This window comes from Cricetulus griseus, chromosome 6 (genome assembly GCF_003668045.3).
Source record: "Cricetulus griseus strain 17A/GY chromosome 6, alternate assembly CriGri-PICRH-1.0, whole genome shotgun sequence".
Lineage (NCBI taxonomy): Eukaryota > Metazoa > Chordata > Mammalia > Rodentia > Cricetidae > Cricetulus > Cricetulus griseus.
The window spans coordinates 54,032,462-54,055,648 of NC_048599.1; the positions used below are offsets into that span (position 1 = coordinate 54,032,462).

Sequence of the window (23,187 nt, forward strand, 5' to 3'; positions counted from 1 at the left end):
TTTTATTCTTCTTCTTCCCTTGCCTAAACTCAATAACCATCACCAGAATGACAGACGTAGACAGTGTTGTCAGTGTCACCACCTGGGGAATCTGTCCCATTGGTTACTCACTTGTCTCCAACAAGGAAACCTATGAATGAATGCTATCAGCTTCTCAAAGACTTGGAGAAAAAAAAAAGCTTGAGACCATTCTGCCAGTCACTTTTAGTGAAAGGGCACTTCTGAGTTGGAGTTATCAGTGGCATGTGCACTGAAGAGCAACGGTATACTAAAGAAATCGCATTCATTTATGTCACATGTCATGCATCAATGGCCCTAGAAAGCTCCGTGTCTTCTCTTCTGTTCCTGGACCTCGTTAGGGAATTTGTTTCACACAGAATCTTGACTTTGTATAGAGCCATCTGGGTGACAGGATATCCCCTCACACACTTGATGTGAGCTCAATCTTATCTGTCTGAGTGGTGAGTTCGCCAAGCCTCTGAACTCTATCGGCCTGGAAAGATGGTGAATTGAGCGTGTTATAAATCTTAAAACGTACTAATTCCCAGCTCCATCTCTCCTTCCCTCCTGGTTACTCTCTTACTTCTTCAAGCACCAAGAATCCTCAGCTAGGAGATGTCTTAATTGGTGGTCTTCAAAATAAGGTGTTGTCATCTTGATATTATGAAAACATTTCTATTGGGATAGAAGGAGGGGGATCCTGAAATCATATTGGTCTATGCTTTCTACATATTTTCAAATTACCTTTTGTAAATGTTGTATAATATTTGATTGATATAACATAGTGCAACTTTAAATAAAGAAATGCTCCTTCCTTGTGTATATTGTCAATAGATATTTTCCCTATGAGCATTTAAACATCAACAATGCCAAGCTGACTCTCTGGGCTCTGCCTGGCAGATGATTACCCATTTTCTTCTTAGGGAGAGAATTTTTACAACCTTAGCAGTAACTCATCAAAACACTTTATCGCTGTCTGCATTTATATATCATTCACCTAGTCACTTAACTGTTCTAGTGTATGACAATTAGGCCATAAGCTTGGTCCTAGGCTTAGGCTAGGAATTATTTTTCCTCTCTATGAGTAAGACTTACCTCAAAAAATAATCTTACAGAAAAAAGTGATTTGTTAACTAGAATTTTAAGCTCTCCTTGGCCTTTTCTTAACATAAAAGAACAATTCTACCTTCTGGTTTTAAAAAAATCATATGGTAGTGATAATAACATTTAACCTGTGAGTTATAAAATCTGAATGAGACAGTGCTCATTAACACAGCAGTTGCTAATTGGAACACAGGTTAAAGTGTAATGCGATTGCCTTGTTTGGACCCCACAGCCCTTTCCTGTAGCCTGTGCTAGATTGTCTCATTTGCTGCAGTGTTTCCCCTCAGACATATTCGTTTGCTCATGACTGGGTGATGGAAAGTAGATGCTCAGGCCACAGTGAAGGTAAAATTCCCTTTCCAGCTGAATACATCAGACCTCATTGAATGCGTCTGGGAAACATGAATTTGCCTGTGATTTCTTTATGTAATGGTGCTTCATCTCCATCGCTGACTCACATTTGTCTCGTGGTTAGTTATGCATCTTAAGTATTTCCAGACTGTATTTCTGCTCAGTGTCCTGTTTTGGTCACTAGATTAGTGTTTTGTGGAGGACGACCTGGCATTTGCCATAATGCATCTCAGCTTTTTGATGAAATCATTCTCAAATCTTTGAAAAGTGCTTTTTATTTTTTTTCCATAGCTGGAATTCTAGTAACCACAGATGATTAAATATTATATACAAATTTGATGATTATATGCCTGTTTTTCTTCATAGTGTTGATAAAAAAATGACATGGTCTCTGCCATAAAGAGTTTGATACAGCTCCCCAGGTCAGTGTCATTAATAACTCTTTGTGTCTTGTTCCTTCAGGCTAAAACCATGCAAGGCAGTGAAATAAATTCAATAGCTCAGGTAAATGCAGCCAGTCTTTCAGATCCACAGATTCCTCATCTATGTGTTTAACCAACCACACTCTGAAATATAGTCTTTAAAAAAAGCGTCTTGTTTTGAATATCTACAAACATTTTTTTGCTGTTATTCCTAAGAAATACAAACTGCCAACCATTTACATAGCATTTATGTAATTTTAGATGTCATAAGTTAGAGATGATTTAAAGTATATGGAAGAATATATACAGAGTGCATGCAAATGTTTTACAGAAAAAGCTTGAAAATCTGCAGTTTGATATCTGTGGGGAGTCCTGGAATGAAACTCCTATGGAGACCAAAGAGTGACTGTATCTGAAGTTAGGGGAGCAAACATGTGTGACAGTATGAAGGCTCATCACTACATCTTCCAATAATACAGGGTATGTGGAATGAGGCATGGGGAACAGCGGGTGAACTCATGATCAGGTAACGTAAAGGTGACACAGAGTACATGAACATTCCAGAGGACAGGTACAAATGGGCCGAAGGTACAGAGGCAGGGACCATTCCTTCCAGGCACTGAAAGCAGATCAGCATGACAAGAGGAGGACCAGGATCCAGGGAGAGGATGCAGGGTTAATTCCTCAGGGTCTTGGCATCCTTATCTACTTTGGTGCCATTTTTGAGAAGGATTCTCATTTCCTCATGTTCTGGAGGAAACTTAAAAAGCATTCTCCTTTCCATGTAAAGACTAGATTAAGAGGGAGCAAGGATTGAAGCAGATGTGTATCTATGTCATATGTGTCTATATCTATATTATCTATTTTTTCCATTTCCTAGCATGAGCCCTTAAAAGCATTTTATTGAGTATCTGGAGGAAGACTCATCACAACTGTGTCTATCCCTTTGTTGATCATGACTACCATGGGGTGAGAGCAGACTGATCTGGCTTTCTTCCTCCTTACACACCACACTGTTTCCTACGCTAATTACTCGCCTGATGATAGTTACTGCTATATGCCAAGGAATGATTAGTCCACTGGCTGGCATAGCAGGGTATATTTGACTTGCAGAGGAAAAAGAAACATTGTGTTGTGTCTGCTGTCCTTTCTGTAAAATGAGAATGATAATTTTAATTGAACTATGAGCTGAATCAGGTAAAGTCCATAAACAAGTGCACCGATGTCCACTTAGTAGATGTTGGTTCTTGTGTTGTGATAATGTAGACAGCTAGCAAGAGGAGAAAAGACTCAGTGAGCACTTGGAGCTGTGATTGGGTTGCAAGGTCACAGATGGGCTCATGCCTGTGGTATGGATCATGATGTGTACAAGATATGGAAGGTAGGTAAAACTACAGTAAAGCTGCTGGTACCTACGTGGAAGAGAACATGACACAACTCTCTATTTTACTCTAAAATGTGACTGCTCAATGAGGAAAGAAGGAAGAAAGGGTGGTTTGAAGCATGAAGGTTAGCCCTGAAATGGCAGTGGACATTTTTGGAGCTTTGTCCAAATGCCATCTGACCATGCATAATGATCCCAAGCACCTTTCCTCAATGTCTACATTGTCTTACTTCTAAGGCCTATGCCCGAGAATGTCAGCTGCAGAACACCCAGAATCTTCCCAGAGCCTGTAAAACTTCAGGAGGGCTTCCACTGAGAGTTCAGGCCTACAAAAGGCCCTGCCTCTGCATCCACAAGGGAACAGACTGGGAGGGACCCAGGCTCCTGAGTTCTCATGTGGGGTCAACCTAGGGCCAGACCTTTGTCTGAAGATGAACCACAGGTTGCCTTTTCCTCTCCTTCCCTGGTGACCAACTCCATTACTGTCTCCTAGACTTCCTTGGTAAGTCACAGACACCTAAATCCTTGTCTCAGAGTCTGGTTCTGAAGACTTTCTAAGACAGGTGCTTGAGCCAAGAGATGAACAGGAGAATGACATCAGAAGGTCAACAGTGCTAATGACAAATTCAGCTCTAACAGTTTGAGGATGACTCTGTGATTTCCTGCTCTATACCTGCTTCATGTTTGGGACAAAGGCAGTATTCCAGGGAGCTTCATGGGAGACAGAGAAGGTAACCTCTGGTTGGTCTTATTCCTTTTAAAATCCCTGTGAATGAACTAACTGTCAGCAATCTTTCCTACATTTTTAGTGAGTAGACTTGACCTGCGTCAAGTCTTGAGGCCCCTGGCTTACTGCTGCTGCAAAAAGGCTTTGCTGAGGAGCTTTTTAGATCTTCACTTACCAGCAACCTACCCACACCATTGCTGGGTAATTGGTCCTACTGAATCAGCCTTCTTGGTGATGTCATTAAAAGCTTCCTCACTTCCTGTTTTCTGGGTTACTACTTACTCCTCCATCCAGGGGAGAGCAGTCACTCGCTTTCACAGTCTCTGGAAATTAGGGGTGGGGTTTGAAAATGGAGAATATCTTTGCTGTCCCGGGACTCTCCATGGTTATAAAGATATTGGTAAGTATTGCTGCAGAGGCTCTGGATTGTGAAGGCTGTGAAGACTGACTTGCATCTACTCAACAGGCAAAACTACACCAGAGAAGATGCAAAGCTGATATGCCAGTGAGCCTAGATCTGCTGACTGACTGTTCTGCATAGAATGGCAGGGCTTCTTAATTCTCTAGGGCACAGAGACATCCAGGAGCTTCCAAAACGGTGGAAGTGAGATGAGCCGTGGCTGGGAAATGTCACACTCCATGACTCCCAGAAATTGCCTATAGTCCCAAAGTGTCTCCAGGAGGCACAGATGCTCTCTGCACAGGTTCAGAGTTCCTTGCCAAGGCACACTGAAAGTGAGTCAACTTTGCTGATTCACTGGGCTTAAGGATTTAGCTACTTCAGCTAAAATTTGAAAAGACAGGTCCTGGGGGAAGAGTTTGGACAAGCAGCGCTTGTAACGCCCACGTTTCCATTTCTGATCCTGACTATGGTTTACATTTGGCAAGCCTTTTGTTCAATTTGGCACAAGTGGGAGCTGCTATCTCAGATGCAGATGAGCATTATGGATTTAACTGGTGGGGTTCTCACCTGCTTTTGTAATTGGTAAATGAGAATACATGATTGTGTGCTCCCCCAGTGGAAGTCTGAGAAACTGCTCTATAGAACCGAGACAGGCTAGGTTAGTTCTAGGATATTTCTTTTTAACATTGGCTGCAAACTAAGCAATGATACAAAGACCCTTTCACCAGGAATTTTATCTGCCTATTGTGTGAACCACATGGATGTTACATCATATCATACATGAATATTCCTCCGTAGTCATTCAGAGTGTGGCATGAACCAGGACTTGTCATGCTGTGGTTGAGATATGGTTTGAGCATCTTTCCCAAAAGTTCAAGCTTGGCCTCTAGTGAGGTCATCTGGGAAGTCATGGAAATATTGAGAGGCTAGTTTATTTGGAGGTAAGCTGGTCCCTGGGCTATGGGCAAGACCTTAGAACAGATTAATGCCATTCTCACAGCACCCTGGTTATTTCCCTTGAGAGAGGGTTACTAGATTGGCCTGTGCACTGAGTTTCTTTGGCTTTCTGTCCTACAATAGTGTCCCTTTTAAAAGCCATCAGGTTTAAGTCTGTCTCACAGTTGTGTTGTGATGTCATAAAGGGGCTTGTCATTAATGGCCAAACAAGTGGGGCTACCTGACTTTGGGCCATCACTCTCCAAAACTGTAGACTAAATAAACCTGTCATCTTTATAAAGCATCCAATATTAGATATTTTGTAATATAAACAGAAAATGAACTCAAACATCAAACTGGGCAACTAATCATTTAGTCTGAATTCACACAAGAATTTGACCTGCCTCAGTTTCCCCTTGCCATGCCATGGGTAGCCAAGCCACATTCTTCAAAATCGCCTGAATCCCAAGGTTAAACCAAGAGACAAACATGCTTACCATTGATTAATTTTTGAAGAAATAAAAAATAACTAAAGGGGAAGTACACATCCAGTCAAGCCACCTCTGATTTATTGCCTGTGGTGCCCATCAGACCATGGTACTCTGATAGGATGATAAAGTGTCAACAAGGCTGGCTGCTTTGCTTTTGAAAAATAACCCAGGACCAGATCAATAAGTGACTAGAGACTGCGTGTTCATCTTAATTTTTAAACCTTGAATATTAGTTATTCTTTTCCCTCTGCCCCAAATCTACAAGAAGTCTCCATTGCCTTGATACTGAGAATAGAACAAGCTGAGTGCAGATGAGTCAAAGAGACCATACCCATCCCTCTGCCCCCAGATGTGTGAACATCCCTGGTACAACCTCTTTACCAGGGGATGTTTCTAATTAAGTATACTCAGGGGTTAGAAGCAAAAGCAAAAGCATCCACTAAAGCAATTCCAACAGAGTACAGGACTTATGCCAGGTGGGTAGGCACACAGCCTGGACCTTATGAGGTTGTTCTTCAGGGAGTTAGTGCATAGGATGATGACATTAGTAGATACTTAGTATCTGGGTACAAGATGAGTGTCTTCACTCTTACTTGGTTGAACTGTGTCTCAAGTGCTGAGGTTGGTTGAATATGTCGTGGTGATGGGGTTATCACAGTCATCCCTGTCCTAAGATACACACACACTCACAGCCTGTGCAGGTCAGCTGCTCTAAAAGGAACAGAACTGGGATACACAGCATATGCAAATAATAAAATCTAAGCTTGGGAATGTCTGCAAAGGAAAAATGTCTGTGACCTTTGGATTTTCCAGGCCTATAATAAAGGACTGTTTCCTAAACTTTGTCACTTTTATTTTCAAACAAGAATGTTACAAATACTGTAGACCCATTTAATTTCATCTTTTATTTTCTTTTCATTTTAAAGGTCCACATTTATATTAAAGAGCAAGTAAGGTTTATGTTTCAGACTTGGCAATCTGTTAAATCACCAGGACAGGAGTGCTGAAAACAATGGACTCCTATTCTTTACCCCAAGATACTGATTCATAGAGGCTGGAGGCCCTGAATCCTACCAGTAACACAGTGGTTCTCAACCTTCCTTCTTTTCTTCTTCTCCTCCTCCTCCTTTTTTTTTTCCCCCCCGAGACTAGGTTTCTCTGTGTAGCCCTGGTTGTCCTGGAACTCTCTCTGTAGACCAGGCTGGCCTTGAACTCACAGAGATCCACCTAACTCTGCCTCCTGAGTGCTGATATTAAAGGAGTGAGCCACCATGGCCCGGTGGTTCTCAACCTTCCTAATGCTACAACCCTTTAATACAGTTCCTTATGTTGTGGTGACCACCAATCATAAAGCTCTATTTGTTGCTACTTCATAACTGTAATTTTGCCATTGTTATGAATCGTAATATAAATGTCTGCTGTGCAGGATATCTGATATATGACTCCCGTGAAAGGGGTCATGGCCCATAGGTTGAGAACCCCCTTTTTGCAACTTCCCTTGTGGTTCTAAAGCTAGTTAGCAGACCATATTTCAAGGCATACCACTGAAGAGAAGAAAAGCAGATACGTTAACACTCACTGTCTTGCCTGAGTTACACTTTTTCTTGGACCAGGCAACTCTTCCTCACACCTGGTCTCTGGTCCCCAGACCACACTGGTCATCTGGTATATCACAATCCCATTCACTGATTCCAAAGCACATGCCATTCAAGGACTGAAAAATGCCACCTTGATTCAGAGCTTCAAGCGAAGTTTTGAGGTTGGATATAGTACTCTTCTGCCATCTCACTAACAGACAACAACCTAGCTAACAACCTAGCTGCCCAAAGAAGAGGGGAGAAGAACCAGGACAAGGATTGAGTTGTCTAGTCTAAATGGTCGCTAACTTGTCTTCCCTTGGTGGCTTGGCTTTCCTGCCATGGCATCCCTGTCTTGGAAACTACTGCCTAACACATCTCCCAAGCCTCAAGTGTCCATCATTGCCACAAAGGCACACTTGTGGCAAACTTTATCTCCCCCGGAAGGGGATTCAGACAGACAGACGGCAGTTGCTTACTTATTTTATACCAGACTATATTATGTCTTTTTGGTCTTCCAAGAAACCCTAAAATGAAGTACTTATTAGCTGCACTTTATGGATGAAGAAATTGATATTCATGGGTCACTAGCTTGCTCGCTGCTTCCCCAGAAGCCAGCCTGAACAGCAACAATATACCAGACACTTGGAGGTTATTCTTACTCTGCTAGGCTCCTCTTCCTGCCCTTTCTAACAGAGAGGTGACAGAGGTCAAACATGAAGCTAAATACAGACTGGAGATTAACTCGACTATTTCTATAATAGGAAAAACACACAAAATCCCTACAGCCACATCACAGAAGAGTGACCCAATTAATTCAGTGAGGAGATCAGCCACATTGATCGGCTAAAGTGTGGAGAGGACAATGCAGCTCATTGATTGAATGTTTTACTTTTCAGAGGCTTGTATAGACATAGCTGCAGGCAAGTCTCTCCTGAAAGGGTTGCCATGACACCAGCCAATGGGTCTACTCCCCTTGGTTCCCCTGCTTGCTAGGGCAGGCCTGGCAGAGCCTCTTTGGTCAGAGGTCTGCTTGCCTAGGTCACTATCTGAGTTCCATTCTTGGATTTGATAGCTTTTCAAACAAATGACTTGTCTTTCAGGACAGCCTTATTTCAATTACTAAGTACCTCTTGACTCTTTATATTTACAAATTACTATGCATACCCCCTTTGTTAACAATCTAAGCACAGAAAGAGGGCCCATGGTAGAGAGGAGGGATAAAAGTCTAGGGAGGCTTAGGTCACCCAACAGGCCATACTGGGTCACCCAACAGGCTGTGCTGGGGCCAGAATTGTCTCCATGCGGATACAACAAACAAGGTGCAGTGACCTTAAAACTCAACTCAATTAAGGAAGAACAGACAGGAATGAGGACAGACATGCTTCACAGGTACCAAATGGATGTGCAGCGAAACCTTGTGTGGCAGAAAAGAACTCTGTGGGAAAGGGGAAAGGGGAGAGGGGAGAGGGAAAGGGGGGAAGGGGGAGGGAAAGAGGGGAGAGGTTGAAAACACCTAGTCACTCCTCAATCTCCCACAAGCAGGGCAGAGTTCCAGCTGTTTATTAAGTGAACTAGGTCAGTTTCAAGCTCAGCCTTCAGAGGAAAATATTCCATTTCACAGATGAAAAATCAAGTCTTCCTAACTTATAACACATGGGTTAACAGACCTGAAATGCAACACAAGTAAATTATCTCTGCGGGGTGCATTTAGGCACTGTGTTAAATGATCCTCAGCAGAGGGAACACTTTACTTTTTTATGCTCTAAGTGGAAATATGTATCCATCCATCCATCCATACACACTACACACACACACAGAGCAGAGCAAAAGGTAAAACTCTCCATTTCACTCTGTCCTTCAAACTATCTCTGTTGCAGTGTTGAATTTAAAGCACATGATAATTTGTCAATAGCAGCTCTGGAAAACACTAGAAGTTTCTCCTGATTTCTAAAAAGGTAGCAGGGGTGTGGATTTCACACAATATAGAACAAAACTCGGGTCCCATTAGCACTGTCTTACAGAAGCCTCTTACATCTTTCCACTTCTCACTGGCCCATTCCCAACTCAGCTCGTTGTATCCAAGCCACAGACAGAAGCCTGAAAGATGGTAACCTCCCCCTGACTCCCATCCTTTGCCACCAACTGTAGACATCTGGGAGTAGACCTGGAGAAACAAACTTTGTGAGCTGCATCTAAGGCTAAAGTCAGCTAGGCCAAGAGATCAAGGTGGGTTATGGGTGACATTGGCAAGTGGTCACAGCAGGCAGCTGCTTTCTCCTCCTGGCCCAGCAGCTGAGTTCCCTGCTGCAAGTCTTCTTTGCCTAGACTAACCTGGGCCTAGAAATTTAGGTGGAGAAGCACACCTAGGCTGCTTCTCAGAAGTTCAACTGGTGCAGCTGAGGGGACTGAAAATGCTTCTTTGCACACACCCCACACCCCAAAAAACTAGGCTGGGATGGGAGTGGTATGGACTTTGACGACTTTATATGGCAATGGGGTCAGTAGGCTGATGTTAAGTGTGCCTTTGTATTTTTGATCGCTACTTTCCTACTGTAGAAACTTCCAGATAATAGAAAGCATACACAAACCTTTTCCTTGCAACATCTTGCTTACATACCATCTAGCTACATAAATATATCCTCATAGTTAAGTCCCTAACAGTTCTTTCTTCCTTTCTGGAGAACAATGACATACAGTCAATACTTCTCAAACTTTTTTTTTGATGTTGTTTTAAAGGATCTGTCATTGAAACATAGCCAAACAGAACAATGGAAATAGATTTTTCAGTCAAGGGCTAGATGCTTGAGCAAATCACCATTGAAAGGAAGTGAGATTAAGTAAATAATTAACTCATAATGAGTTAATTCCCTGATAGGTTGTGATTTAATTCTCTGACAGTTTGTGATTGGGATATCTTATGTGGAGAAAAAGTATCTGTCAAATGTATTGAACCAACACCAGTAAAATAATGGCCAAATATTGACAAACAATGACCAGAGCATAAGTGCAATATTACATCACTCAAACATAAGATCTAGCCTAATAGATAGATATTGTTAAGATCCCAAGAGAGAATTGTCAAGCTCTCATGCCAAATGACAGATTGCACACAAAGGCCTGGGTTCCTGTGCCTTATACTTCATTGGATAGGATTTTAGACTGCAAGAGGCCAAGCATCTATAAGAAGGGCAGGGCACTTTTGTCGTACTAGGGGTGATGTGTGAGCAACAATAATTAGGAAGACCAGAAGGTCTGAGGTTGGGTGTTTAGAAGAGAGTGGAGAGGGAGGAGCACCACCTGGATGATTGTTTAGATGTTATGGGTTAAGCTAGAATCCAGGTTGGGCCACTTAAGACAGGAAGCTCTATTTTCTTGGAGGACAAAGACACAACTGCAAAGAATTAAATTCAGATTCTTGATTTAAGGAAGGAGCTTAACATTTGGCACAATCAACAGTGGCAGTGCTGTCCTGTCTGAACTGTAGACAGAGTAGCTGTCCATCATGACTCAGCTGCTGCAAATATGTGCCCTGATTCTTGATAGCCCAGGGAAGTAGAATGGGATACACTGTGCTCCTAGGTTTGAGGTCAGTGTATGTGTGTGTTTCTCCTGAAGCCAATCTACACTGGCTTTAGATATTGTTCTATTTTGTTAGGGTTCCTTTAAGGCCATCATTCAGATCTCTACAGTGATGAATTAGCCAGCATTTAAAACAGAAATTAAAACAAGATATGAAAAGGCTTAACCAGCACTTAGCAGTGATGGTGCTAATTAGTTCTAATTGCACTGCTTAAATACTCCCTGAATAATATTCATTTTAAAGTCAGAGATTTGGCTGCATGTGATGACACATATTTCTTTAAACTCAATACTCATGAGGCAGAGGCAGGAAGGTCTCTCTGTTAGTTGGAAGCCAGCTTGGTCTACATAGTGAGTTCAAGGCCAGCCAAGGCTATATAGTCAGATCCTGTTTCAAACCAAACCAAACAAATTAAAACCAGAGGTTGGGTGACTTCTAACATAAACATCTTTATTTACAGCTTGACTTGTAAGCTTCATGACAACAAAAACCAAGTATTGCTCATCTCTTTCACAGTCCCAAATAGAGCACTACAGGTGTTTCTGTATAGCCATGCAGCTTTTGCTAACTCCTTAAGGAAGATTACAAGCTCTCCAAACAAGATCTTGTCCATGTTTTTCCTGCTTGTATCCATGGTGTCTAGGAAGAACACCTGATGCACGAAAGAGTGATGGGGGAAATACTTCTGTGTATGTTTATAAATAAAGTACTTGCTTGGCCAATGAGACAGCAGGTTAGGCTGGACTAGGAGTCAAAGAGGATTCTGGGAAATGTAGTAGAGAAGTGGTGTTCCAGACAGGAAGTGACATAGCAAGGAGACTCATATTTAAGAAGAGGAAAAAGGAAGTGTTGCTCTCTTTTCCCCTCTGCTCCTGCTCCAGTGGCATGATGTGATTCACCAGCAAGGAGAGACGCCAATAAGGCGTCTGATAAGATAAGTCCCATAAAATATATAGATGTATGGTAATTGAGACTGAGCTAACAAATGAGAATCCTAGTCATTGGCCAAGCAGCTTTGTAACTAATACAAGTCTCTGTGTATTCATTTGGGCCTAACTCGGGCGGGCGGCTGGCGTAAGCTCACACGATGCGGTGGGGCTCAGGCAGCTTTTGGCAAAAAGATTTATCATAAAAAAAGAGTGCAAGTCCTATCTGATTAGAAATGAATCAAACATTAGGAAAATGGTGCTAGAAATGTAGCCAAAACTCCATGTATTTCCTGAAGAACCAATAAGGGCCAAGCCTGCCCTTCCCCATGAATTGGAGGAATAGAATAGATGACTTGAGGTGAAATCTGCTTAAACTAAAAGAGTAAAAGAGTATATGGGGGAAGGATGACCTCAGTGCTCTATCCACACCAGTATTATATGTAATCATGTGTGTGTGTGTGTGTGTGTGTGTGTGTGTGTGTGTGTGTGTGTGTGTTTGTAGTTGTGGGCACATATGCTGGATGTAAATATCTTCCTTGATCATCCTCCATCTTATCTTTTGAAATAAGATGTTTCCCTGATCCTGGAGCTCCTTGTTTTCCTGACTGGCAGGCTAGTGATCTCTAGATATACTTCCACCCTCCCTCCCCTAATGCTAGAGTGACAGATGAATGTCAAGGAACCCAGTAGTAGGGATCAGAACTCACATCCTCATGCTTACACGGCAGACATTTTGCTGACTGAGCCACTTCCCAGCCTCTTACATGTATGTTTTTTATTTTAAAAAGTTAAAAACTTCCTAAATTTTAAACTTCCCTTGACTTTTGAATAATTAGTGGTGTTCATTCTCTCAGAAACAGTGAGAAAGTATTTGTCCTTCTAGGCTTCGTATGACTTTAACATTCATTTCCATGAAAACTTATCTGTGTGTTTTTTCATAAACACATTTACAATTACTCTAAAACATGTTTAACATTTTTGAATTCTGTTGATCTAGATAGGCAGCTATAAAAGCTGTGCTTACACACCCTGTGCTTACACACCAAATTGCCCAGAAATAATGGTTTGCTATCACTGCATTTGTAAGAAGTAACTTTTTGTCAATCTTAGTAATCCAGAATAAAACAAGGAGAAAAAGAAGACCAAGGTGTTTGTCTTGGTCATTGTTCTATGGCTATGAAGAGATACTATGACAAAGCCATCTCTCATAAGAGAAAGCATTTAACTGGGGGCTTGCATATAGTTTCAGAGTTTTAGTCCCTTATCCCTTATCATCATGGTAAGGGAGCATGGCAGCATGCAGGCAGGAGCTGAAGCAGTAGTTGAGAGTTCTGTGTCCTGATCCTCATAGGCAGAGAGAGAGAGAGAGAGAGAGAGAGAGAGAGAGAGAGAGAGAGAGAGAGAGAGAGAGAGAGAGAGAGAGAGAGAGAGAGAGAGAGAGAGCCTGGGCCTGATATAGACTTTTGATACCTCAAAGACCACCCCCAGTGATATACTTCCTCCAACAAGATCATACCTCCTAATCCTTCTAATCCTTTCAAACAGTTCCACTCCCTGGTGATTTACATTCAAATATATGAGCCTTAGGGGTGCAGGGGTGGAAAAGGCATTCTTATACAAGTTACCACAGAAGCCATTCAGTTGTCTGAACAGTTTTGCTGAGTCTGGGTGAAAAGCCAATACTCTTCACTTATAAGAGAGTTCCTTGGATCATTTCTTTCTGATACAAGACTAACAAACACTTCCAAAGGCAGACACGATGCAAGAGACAGACAGAAGGGCTTCAAGTCAGCTGGACCCTGCAGCAGAGATCCAGTGTGTATACATCCAGTATGTATACATTCATACATACATTTGAAAAGGAACACAAGGCTGTAACAGTCTCGGTTCTCCCAGAATTATTTTGGATAAGGGCTGTCTACATCACACCGGTTTTAAGGGAAAACTCAGTGCAATAATTTATTGTGTTAATTTAGCAGGTTTCTTCTGCTCAGTCAGGAGGGGACTGGTGATTGCAGCACATATATACTGCATTCTCAGAATTGCTTATTTTCTAACTGGAATGTTCTGTCTTAATCGTATGGGCCCTGAGATTTGGCCCCTATAACTTCAGGCTCATCTCTTTGCAAATACCTATCCAAATATTCACAGGGATGATCTTGTGACCCCAGTTTTGTAATTTTTTTTTTAAAGTGAAGAGAAGTCATGCCATACAACAGGACTCACATGGGAGGTTTATTGGAAGGAGAGAGAGAAGGGGCAGAAAAGGGGCAGGAGGGGGGCACAGACAGGCTCCTGGGGAAAAGAGTGGTGGAAGAAAAGGAGAAAGAGAGGGAAGGAGGGAGGGGGAGAAAGATGGGCAGGGCCCTTTTAAAAGGGAGCATAGTGAATGTGCATAAGGGGTGCTCTTAGCTGCTGCAGCTGAGGCTATATCCTGCCAGAACCCCAAGGGCAGGCCAGTACAGATGCCCGAATACTAACACCCAGGAACAACATGAAGCTTAGCACTTGACTTTTAAGTTTGTAACACAGCATACTATTCTCTCAAAAACACTCCAGTTTGAAATCTGAGAATCACCCTCAAGGCTCAGCAGAGGAGCTGAGGAACCGCACTTCCACAGACGCGCTCATCAGAACTCTGGAAGGGCTCAGGCCTGAAGCTCTCCCTGTGTTCCTTGATTCTTGGCTCTAATCTTATATTTGATGTTCTCCAGGTTGCACGGACTTCTCTCAAATGTCACCACTGTGCCCTGACTTAATCAAACCTCTAGTTTTTTAAGACATAACTTCAAGGTACCAATTTGTCAGGTTTCGCCCTAGAGACTCTTGGGATGAGTTTCCCTTCCTTAGAAACCTCATCACTTTTCTAGTGTTCCACCACAGCCCTGCAAGCCATTAACGTGTGTCTTAATTACCTTAGTCATTATGAGTTCCTTTCTTTTATGACATCTCATTTTTCTTCATCAAATTAATATGTTGTTAGAGGGAATACGGACATTGTAGGAAAATGTTTTAAAATTCCTGTAATTACATTTTACATATGTAAACACACATTTTTCTTATGTTGTGTATAGTCTTATAATCTGGTTTTACCTTACTGTATAAGTTGGAATATTTTCTGTATCACTAAAAATTATGGAAGGACTGTTAACACATGATTGTTTTCCATAAAAATATATTTTCATCATCAAATGATTCCTTGATCATTAGAGATTTGTGATATAAAAAATTACCATGCAGCTAAAAGACTGATAATGACTTGATATAGCATGTATGTGTGTGTGAATGTATGTGTTTATGTGAGTGTGTAAGGGTGTGGGTATTTGAGTGTATGTGTGTATGAATATATATGGATATATGAGTGTGTGAGTTTTGTATGTATATGGGTGTATACTGTGTATAAATGTATGTGGGTTTATGAGTGTGTGGATATATGAGTATGTGTGTATATGGGTATGGGTGTATAATGTATATGAATGTGGGTATTGTGTAAAGGAGAGGGTAAGGAAGAAAAAACTGATTATTATATATAACAACAACAACTGGACTCTTTGCTGTTGCTCTCATTATCATAGAATTATACATACTTTCATTAATGGTTACTGCAAACTGTCAGAAAGCTGACAGGTCCTCCATCATCTGTGTATTATTTTGTATAGAAAGACATATACTCTAAACAAATCTAATTGTCTTGAACTTTTTTTTTTTTTTTTTTTTTGGTTTTTTGAGACAGGGTTTCTCTGTATAGATTTGGAGCCTATCCTGACACTCACTCTGGAGACCAGGCTGGCCTCGAACTCACATAGATCCTCCTGCCTCTGCCTCCCGAGTGCTGGGATTAAAGGCATGAGCCACCAATGCCCGACTGTCTTGAACTTTTTGAAATGTCATTTGATATATAATCATTCATTAAACAACTCAGTGACCAAATTGAAACAACTTAAGGAAACAAAGACTACTTTGGTTTATAATTTCAGAGGGTTTAGTTTGTTGCTACTTGGCCCTATGAGTGATTGTGTATGTGCGTGCGTGCGTGCGTGCGTGCGTGCGTGCGGGTGTATGTGTGTGTCTGTGATGAGGGGAGAACTATGCATATGGGTGTATGTAGCCCTTCCTGGCTTCACAGAGGAGATTTTTCATTGACACTACATGCCATGTTTATGTCAATTTTAAGAGGACCCTGCAGTCACATGGTGCATTTTGCCCAAAAGCAAAGCGGTTAAGACACATCTCCACTCACACCAAGGTGGGGGAATACTGCTACTTATTACATATCAAATGTTTTAGAAGAAATCGGTAACAAAAATAAATTACTATGCTAGAAATAAGACAAGGCATCTAGGAATGAAGAAGGATTTATTCAGAAGAGTGAAAAACTCTATATGTAAACATATGTGGTCAGGATTTTACATAAAGCCTCAATTTGTAACTCATTACCACAAAGGTCCAGACAGCTCTGTGAATTTTTAGCACAGTCACAAAAGGGATATAAAGAAACAATTATTCTTATTAAACCTCATTTCTTATTAAACCTTTTTAAGGAATGGGGTGTGGTTAAAAATAAATCTATTGTGGGAATTCAAATAAAGTTGGAAATATTTGTAGAAATTACTTGGTGATAGTAGGGGCTGTTGCAGCTATGGTGGAGAGCTGGTAAATATTAACCACTCTCTCAGAAAAAACTTGTCCTAACAAGAAGAGACTCCATTGACATCATCTAGCTCATGTGAGCTGTTAGGTGCCCTGAAGCACAGAGGAGCAGTTTCCTGGAGGGTGGCTAAAACTAGGTGTTATGAGGACTAGGGAATTAGAAGATAATGTGATGACTAAGACTTTAGTCAGGTTTAGGCCTTAGGTGCCCTGGAAGCATGACTATGCCCCAAGAGAAGAAAACATTGGAAGAATAAATGTAAAATAACCTTTATATTAAGCTAACTAACTCATTGGAAGCCAAGAAATTTAGTCTAGGCTAGCCTAGATCTTGTTATGTAGCTGAGGGGATGACCTTCACACCTGATTCTCTTGCCTTTACCTCCTAAATGTTGGAATTATAGGCATTCTTACCACAACCAATTGGATTTTTGTTTTACTGTTTGTTTTGTGATAAGTTCTTACTATGAAAGTTTAGCTGGTCTGGAGCTCACTATATAGATTAAGCTTGTCTTGAATTCATAGAGATCCTGCTTCTGCCTCCTGAATGCTGGAAGTAAAGGCATGTGCCACCTTTAATCTGGTGTTGGGATTAGAACCCAGAACATCATACATGCTAGGCAAACATTCTACCAACTGAACCTCATTCCCAGACAAGAAGTAATTCTTCAGAATTCTTCTTCAAATCTCAGTTATGCTATAGCAAAACTTCAATTCCTTCAAAGTAGCCTCTGTGAGAAAACATATGTATGATGTAAAATATGGACCTTAGCTGGACTTAGCAGAATAGCTTCTACACAGTGTTGGTAGGTGTGGCAAGGTTTGGTACAGCAGCAGTGTAGTGAGATAGACTGTTACTCCTGAGAGCCTTGGCAAAAGTTATGCTAGTGTGGTGAAAGCTGGTTCTGTGCGTATGACATCACTTGGGATTTTCCAGGAGGAATCTGAAGGGGAGTAGCTCTGGAACACTGGAGTCCCTGCAGGAACAGTGAGTGGTAAGCTGCTTGTCTTTTCTGCTACCTTACTTCAAGAAAATGACTGAGACTGAGTAGTTTGTAAAGAGCACAAATTTACTTTCTCAAGAGCTAGGTACCAGAATTTGGCCCTTTAGCCACAAAAGCAGAAAGGCAAGCTCCCACCTGCCCCACAGCCCTCTTCCAAGCACAAGGGGCCAGCCTGTGTCCTGGTCACCACTCACATCCCCATCTCCTAAGAGGATGATATTGGAATTGTTATTGTTTTGTTTAAAAAGAAGAAAAGAGAAATGCTGAGACATGAGACATAAGTCTATAAGTTTATTATAAGGCCCGGCAGAATGGGGAGACTAAGAAGAGGAACAGGGGTAATGGCTGACCACCATGGCTGGTTGCCATAGAGAGACAGAGCGAGAGCATAGGTGGGAGACAGAGTAGAGACAAAGCAGAGCGGGGAACAGAGAAAGCAGAGAGCATAAATGGGCAGGGGCCTATCTTTTAAAGGGGTCCTTTGCACCTGCGTGCAGACTTAGTTCCCATGGAACCTTGGGCTGACCAGGGTACTGCCTGTTCAACCAGTTAACAGGGGCAGGCCAACATAATGCCTGAACCTTTCAGGAATCACTCTTCCCCCAGGACTAGTCATGTTTCCAGGATAAGGAAGAAGCAGGGGGTGACTCAGGGTTAATTGGGTTACAGGTATTTAGATTTAGTAAGTCCTAGAATTTGCATATCACATATATTTGCTGCTTTAGTGCAGAAAGACTTAAATTTCAAATAAATTTTAGAAGCAAGCAGTAAGGTTCAAAGAACTCCTTTCGTGTCAATTAAGACCTGCAAAAGTTCTTTTAAATCTCTAAGGGGGATGCTCCAAGGAGAGGCAGCTTAAGCCAACAAAGTTGGAAAGAGCTGGGGGAATGCCTCTAAAGAGGTTCTGTTTTCTCTCTTTTAACTGCTGAATTTGTGAATCAGATTTTTGCTCCATGCCTAGCTCTGAATGCACAGGAACATGATAAACTCTGTCTTTTGCTTCTTTTGTCTTTTAAGTGTGTGTGTGTGTGTGTGTGTGTGTGTGTGTGTGTGTGTGTGTGTGTGTGTGTGTGTGTGTCCACAGGGAGGTGTTCATGCCAGTTTGCATGCATGCAAGTGCTGGAGAAATACTTGGGTGGCCTTTGCCTTTGTTCCTTGAGGCAGGGTTTTTCCACTGAATCGGAAGGTCACTGTTCTAGTTAGGATGACTGATCAATGAGAGAGATCTTCCCGCCTCTTTGCCTCATTACTGGGATTGCAAGTGCACTTGACCAAGCTTGGCTATTGTGTGGGTGATGAAGATTGGAGCTCAGCACAGATCCTCTTGCTTTCACAGCAAGAGCTCTTACACACAGAGTCTTCTTCCCAGGCCCAAGGTATTTGTTTTTGTAGTGCTGAAGCATGGAGTATAGTCATGGTGTAGTCTCTTGGTATAGGCTCATGGTGTAGGCCCATGTTATAGGCTTATGGTATAGGCTCATGGTGTAAGATCATGGTGTAGACCTATAGTGTAGGCCTATGGTGTAAGATCATGATGTAGGCCCATAGTGTAGGATCATGGTGTAGTGTGGGGGACCAAAATATTTCCGCTATGGAATATTTTGAGATCCAGCCTTGGGTTTCACTAAACAGGAACACCAGAAAGCTCCAACCCACTATTGTATTGTTAATGCCAGTAAGGCTACTATTGTTTACTATGGCCTCAGGGTAATATGCCTCCTATTTGCATCTCTGTGGGCCTAAGCATCTGAATAGGCCTCCACCTGGGCAGAGGTGCCAGAGATGTGTGAGTGACTAGGGAGGACAGGAGTTAGGGGCAAGAGACCAGAGCAGAGAGAACAAAGAGAGAAATGGTTCCCTTGTGGTCATGACAGGGCGCTTAAGAAACACCAGAAAAGACAGCTAATAAAGAAATGACTCTAGTTCTACAACATGGAACTGAGAGCTCTCTAAAGATGACAAGATGCCTGTGTTTGGTCTTTATTGCCGTTGGGTTGCTAGGCGCTTCCAGGTCCAAACACCCCCACTCAGGCTGAACCTCATGGATTAAGGCTAAAACATGCTGGGTCAAGACAGTGTAGACCTATGGTGTAGGCCCATGGTGTAGGCTCAAGGTTTAGGCTCATGGTATAAGTTTATAGTGTAGACCCATAGTGTAGGCTTATTGTGTAGGCCTATTGTGTAGGCTTATAGTATAGGCTCATGGAGAACACTCATGGTATAGGCTCATGGTGTGGACCCATGGTATAGGCTTATGGTATAGACCTATGGTGTAGACCCATGGTGTAGGCTTATGGTGTAGGTTCACAGCATAGGCTCTTTGTGTATGCCTGCTTCCCTCCTTATCAATCTTCTCATTTTATTTTTCCAAAGTTTCACTTTTTTGAAGCTATAGGGGATGGACTATGAAGGTGTATGTATATAGGTATGGTCACAAACCTTGTAGCTACTCCAGTCTACATGTTACATGATTCTATCTAACATGACTTGAGCAGCCATTTGAACATTCTATGCCTGACAGTCAATGAAAATTCAGAGTATTATTTTAAGATACAGCATTGATGGTTGATGTAAGCTGGAAGAATGCATAAAGAACAGATTAAACAGGAACTATCTGCCCATTTTGAAAAAATAAAAGTATAACCCAAATTAAATACACATATACAGACAAGCAAAAGCATAGTGTCCCTTAGTAACATGAAGAGTAAATGTATTCTATGATAATTTTCATATGACACATAGCTTTCTCTTAGAGGAGATTCTTAGAGAGTATAAAGGAACTCAAGGGAAACGGCTCAGACTCAGGGTGCACAGTTCATTCAGTTGTACCAGAAACACAAGGCTGCTGAAATGCCCGAAGGTAGGACATTGGCCCTAAGTCTTCTTGAATGTAGACATGGAGAGAGATTGTATTAAGGGACTTCTATGATTTATAAGTAATATCCACCCATTGGAAATAATAACATGTATGTTCACACCCAAACATGAGAGGTTTGTTTGATTCTTGTGAGTTCTTGACAACCTGTTATTTTGAAATAAATTATAAAAGAAAGTAAAGGGAAAAGTAAAACACATGCCACCCCACCCTCTTTGCTGGTAATAGTCGGTGGCATTACAATCTGAATGGAAATCTCCTAACTCTGGCATTTGAGAACTGTTCTCTGCCTGTCAGAAGAGATGCAGGGAAAATTCATTATCGAGTTCATCTACAGAACATTCCTCTCTGCAGGGAAAACAACCTCCAGCTCAGGAATGAATCCAGTTCTTCTCCAAAGGATCACCTATTATCTAGGGAAGACAGTTCATGGATCATTAATTTGTGGACCACAGTCTAAGTCATGTGAGTAAGAATAATGCAATAGTCCTTTAAGGAAATGGCAGAGAATTCAACTCTTCTCCCACTTGGCACACAGACGAGTCTTTCCAGGCTTTGTTTACATGTAAACTGGAGAAATTCTAAATAGATTTAAGGGTAGAGAATATATTACATTCTCTGAGGCCAAATTATTATAACAGTGCAAGGAGCCCTGGAGAAAAAAGCCCAGAAAAACAACAGCTACAGAAATGCTTGGCAGAAGCTCTGCATGCGCTTGCCATCTCCCTAGACTTCCGCCTGTCTGTGGAATGATCACGTATTCACCAGTTTCTTTCTTCAAATACTAGTGCCTTTTTCCAGATCTTCATCAACCCTTAGCAGGTCAAAGAGTGTAATGCCAACACGCCCCTCCCGATGTGCCACATCTGCCAGAAAACTGATCATAAGTAACAGCCTTGTTGTTCTGCAAGACACACTGCATGGAAATGACATCCTTTTAAGCATGTCTTCCTCAGGGAAAACATTTTCCCGAGAACCTTAGCACTTTTCCTCTACATCAGCAGTACTACACTCCAAACAAACTATGTGTTTGTTTGTTTTAAATAAAAGATAAGTAGATGTTTACTTATAACAATAAAAAGTATTGTGCTAACCTCATAGTGGGGCGAGTAGGTAGAAGGGACAATGATTCGAATGCTGAACAATTCCAGTGGTTGCTGCTGCTAGCTCTACTTATAGCCTTGGTACAGTAACTTACCTTAAGAGGCTTTAGTTTATCTGAAGAAAAGATAGTAGGAAATGTCTAAGATTGCCTATTTGTTGCATGATCTGTGGGCTGGCCATATGTCAGCTCTAGAGCACTTTGTAGTAGCAAACATTATGTGTACGCATTAGAGTACATAGTCACTGAGTGGGGGCATCAGGTACCATTTAACATCCTATAGGACCCACTGTCCTTAGAGAAGACATTACAGGATCCCAGAGACATGTGACATTAAAAATAGTATCAAACATTTTGTGCTATATTTTTCTATACATATAAACCTTTGAGAAAGCTTAATTGATAAATTAGGTACTATAAGAGGTCAACAATAATATTTTAGATCTTGGATATTTCGCCATACAATTTCTTTGCTTTCCTTATAAAATTGAGACTATTTCCCCTCCCCCTTTTCTTTCCTAAAAGAAGGACTTCACAGGTTCTTCTGTTGTCCATGCATTCCCAGGAGCCCCTGCTCTTGTGCTTTGGGGATATTATTAAGTAAATAAGGATTACTTGAAGAAAAGCCCTACAATAAATCAACAGTTGATCTTCAAGCTGAGTATGATGCGGACTAATTACCACAAAGGTAACACATATAAGGTGGATACACTGGACTAGACATATACTAGACAAACAAGCAATTTACATCCTGGTTGAATCTGAACAAGGTAGCAGAAGGGGTCACCATGCTACTTAGAATAGGGAAGTTTAATGCTATGACTGAGCCATTCCTGGAATTTTCTGTTCAGTAGTTTTAGAGCTTAATTGACTGTTGATATATGGCACTGCAGAAAATAGGGTATTGCAGGAGTATATATGCATTTTCTCTCCCTAAATTAACTTTTCTCAGTCTCTTGACCTCAGTCATAGCACAAGATCTTTAGTAAGATCCTCCAAGTCCATTCCTACCCCTCCTCTCTGCTCCACTCTTCTCTTATGTGCGTGTGTACATATTTGCCCCATGCAGGGGGAAAAGGAAAGCAGAGGATGACACTGGGGACATTGGAAGACATTGAGATGCCTTTCCTTAATCCTTTTACAATCCTCTTGTTTTGAATCAGGACCTCTTACTGAAATTGAAACTTACTGAATGACTGGGTTGGCTGCCCAATGAGCCCCCAACACCTACCCATCTCTGTCCCTCCAGCTTTACAGTACACATAAGGGCTGAGAATAGGGGACTCAGATCCTCATGCTTACATATCATTTTACCCATTGAGCCTTCTCCCCTTCTAAGGTATCAAGACAAGATCTTTTAAAAGTGTCACACACTTTGTGCTTTCTTAGAATCGTGTCCATCTCAGCACCAAAAGGCACAGTACACATCATCTCTTTGTCTTGGATGTGAGGTCCTGGCTCAGCCTTGCAGAAGCATGCCATAAGCCATGGCTTGTGCCTAGTGATTCTCTCATCATCAGGGATGCCTTGAGAAGTCTGAGTGGGGCACAGTTAAGCCTGAAAATTCCACTGAAGGACCAGATAAAGCTTTTCTTTCCACAACTCACACATTCAAGGGTCACTTCAAGAGTACAGTAATGTAACTGGAT

At 41.7% G+C, this 23,187-nt stretch overlaps 1 protein-coding gene and 1 long non-coding RNA gene across 5 annotated transcripts in view; one reads left to right on the forward strand and one right to left on the reverse strand.

Annotated features, from left to right (window-relative positions):
* Sema6d (semaphorin 6D) overlaps window positions 1–23,187 on the reverse strand; it is a 569,391-nt gene that overhangs the window by 153,451 nt on the left and 392,753 nt on the right. The gene's annotated exons all lie outside the window — the stretch shown is intronic.
* The window catches only part of LOC103162672, a 53,726-nt gene continuing 43,834 nt past the window's right edge, over window positions 13,296–23,187 (forward strand). For all 3 annotated transcript variants that reach the window (XR_003486554.2, XR_003486555.2, XR_004770619.1), the window contains exons 1-2: window positions 13,296–17,552; window positions 20,791–20,901. This is a non-coding gene — a long non-coding RNA (uncharacterized LOC103162672). The remainder of the gene's footprint in view (window positions 17,553–20,790; window positions 20,902–23,187) is intronic.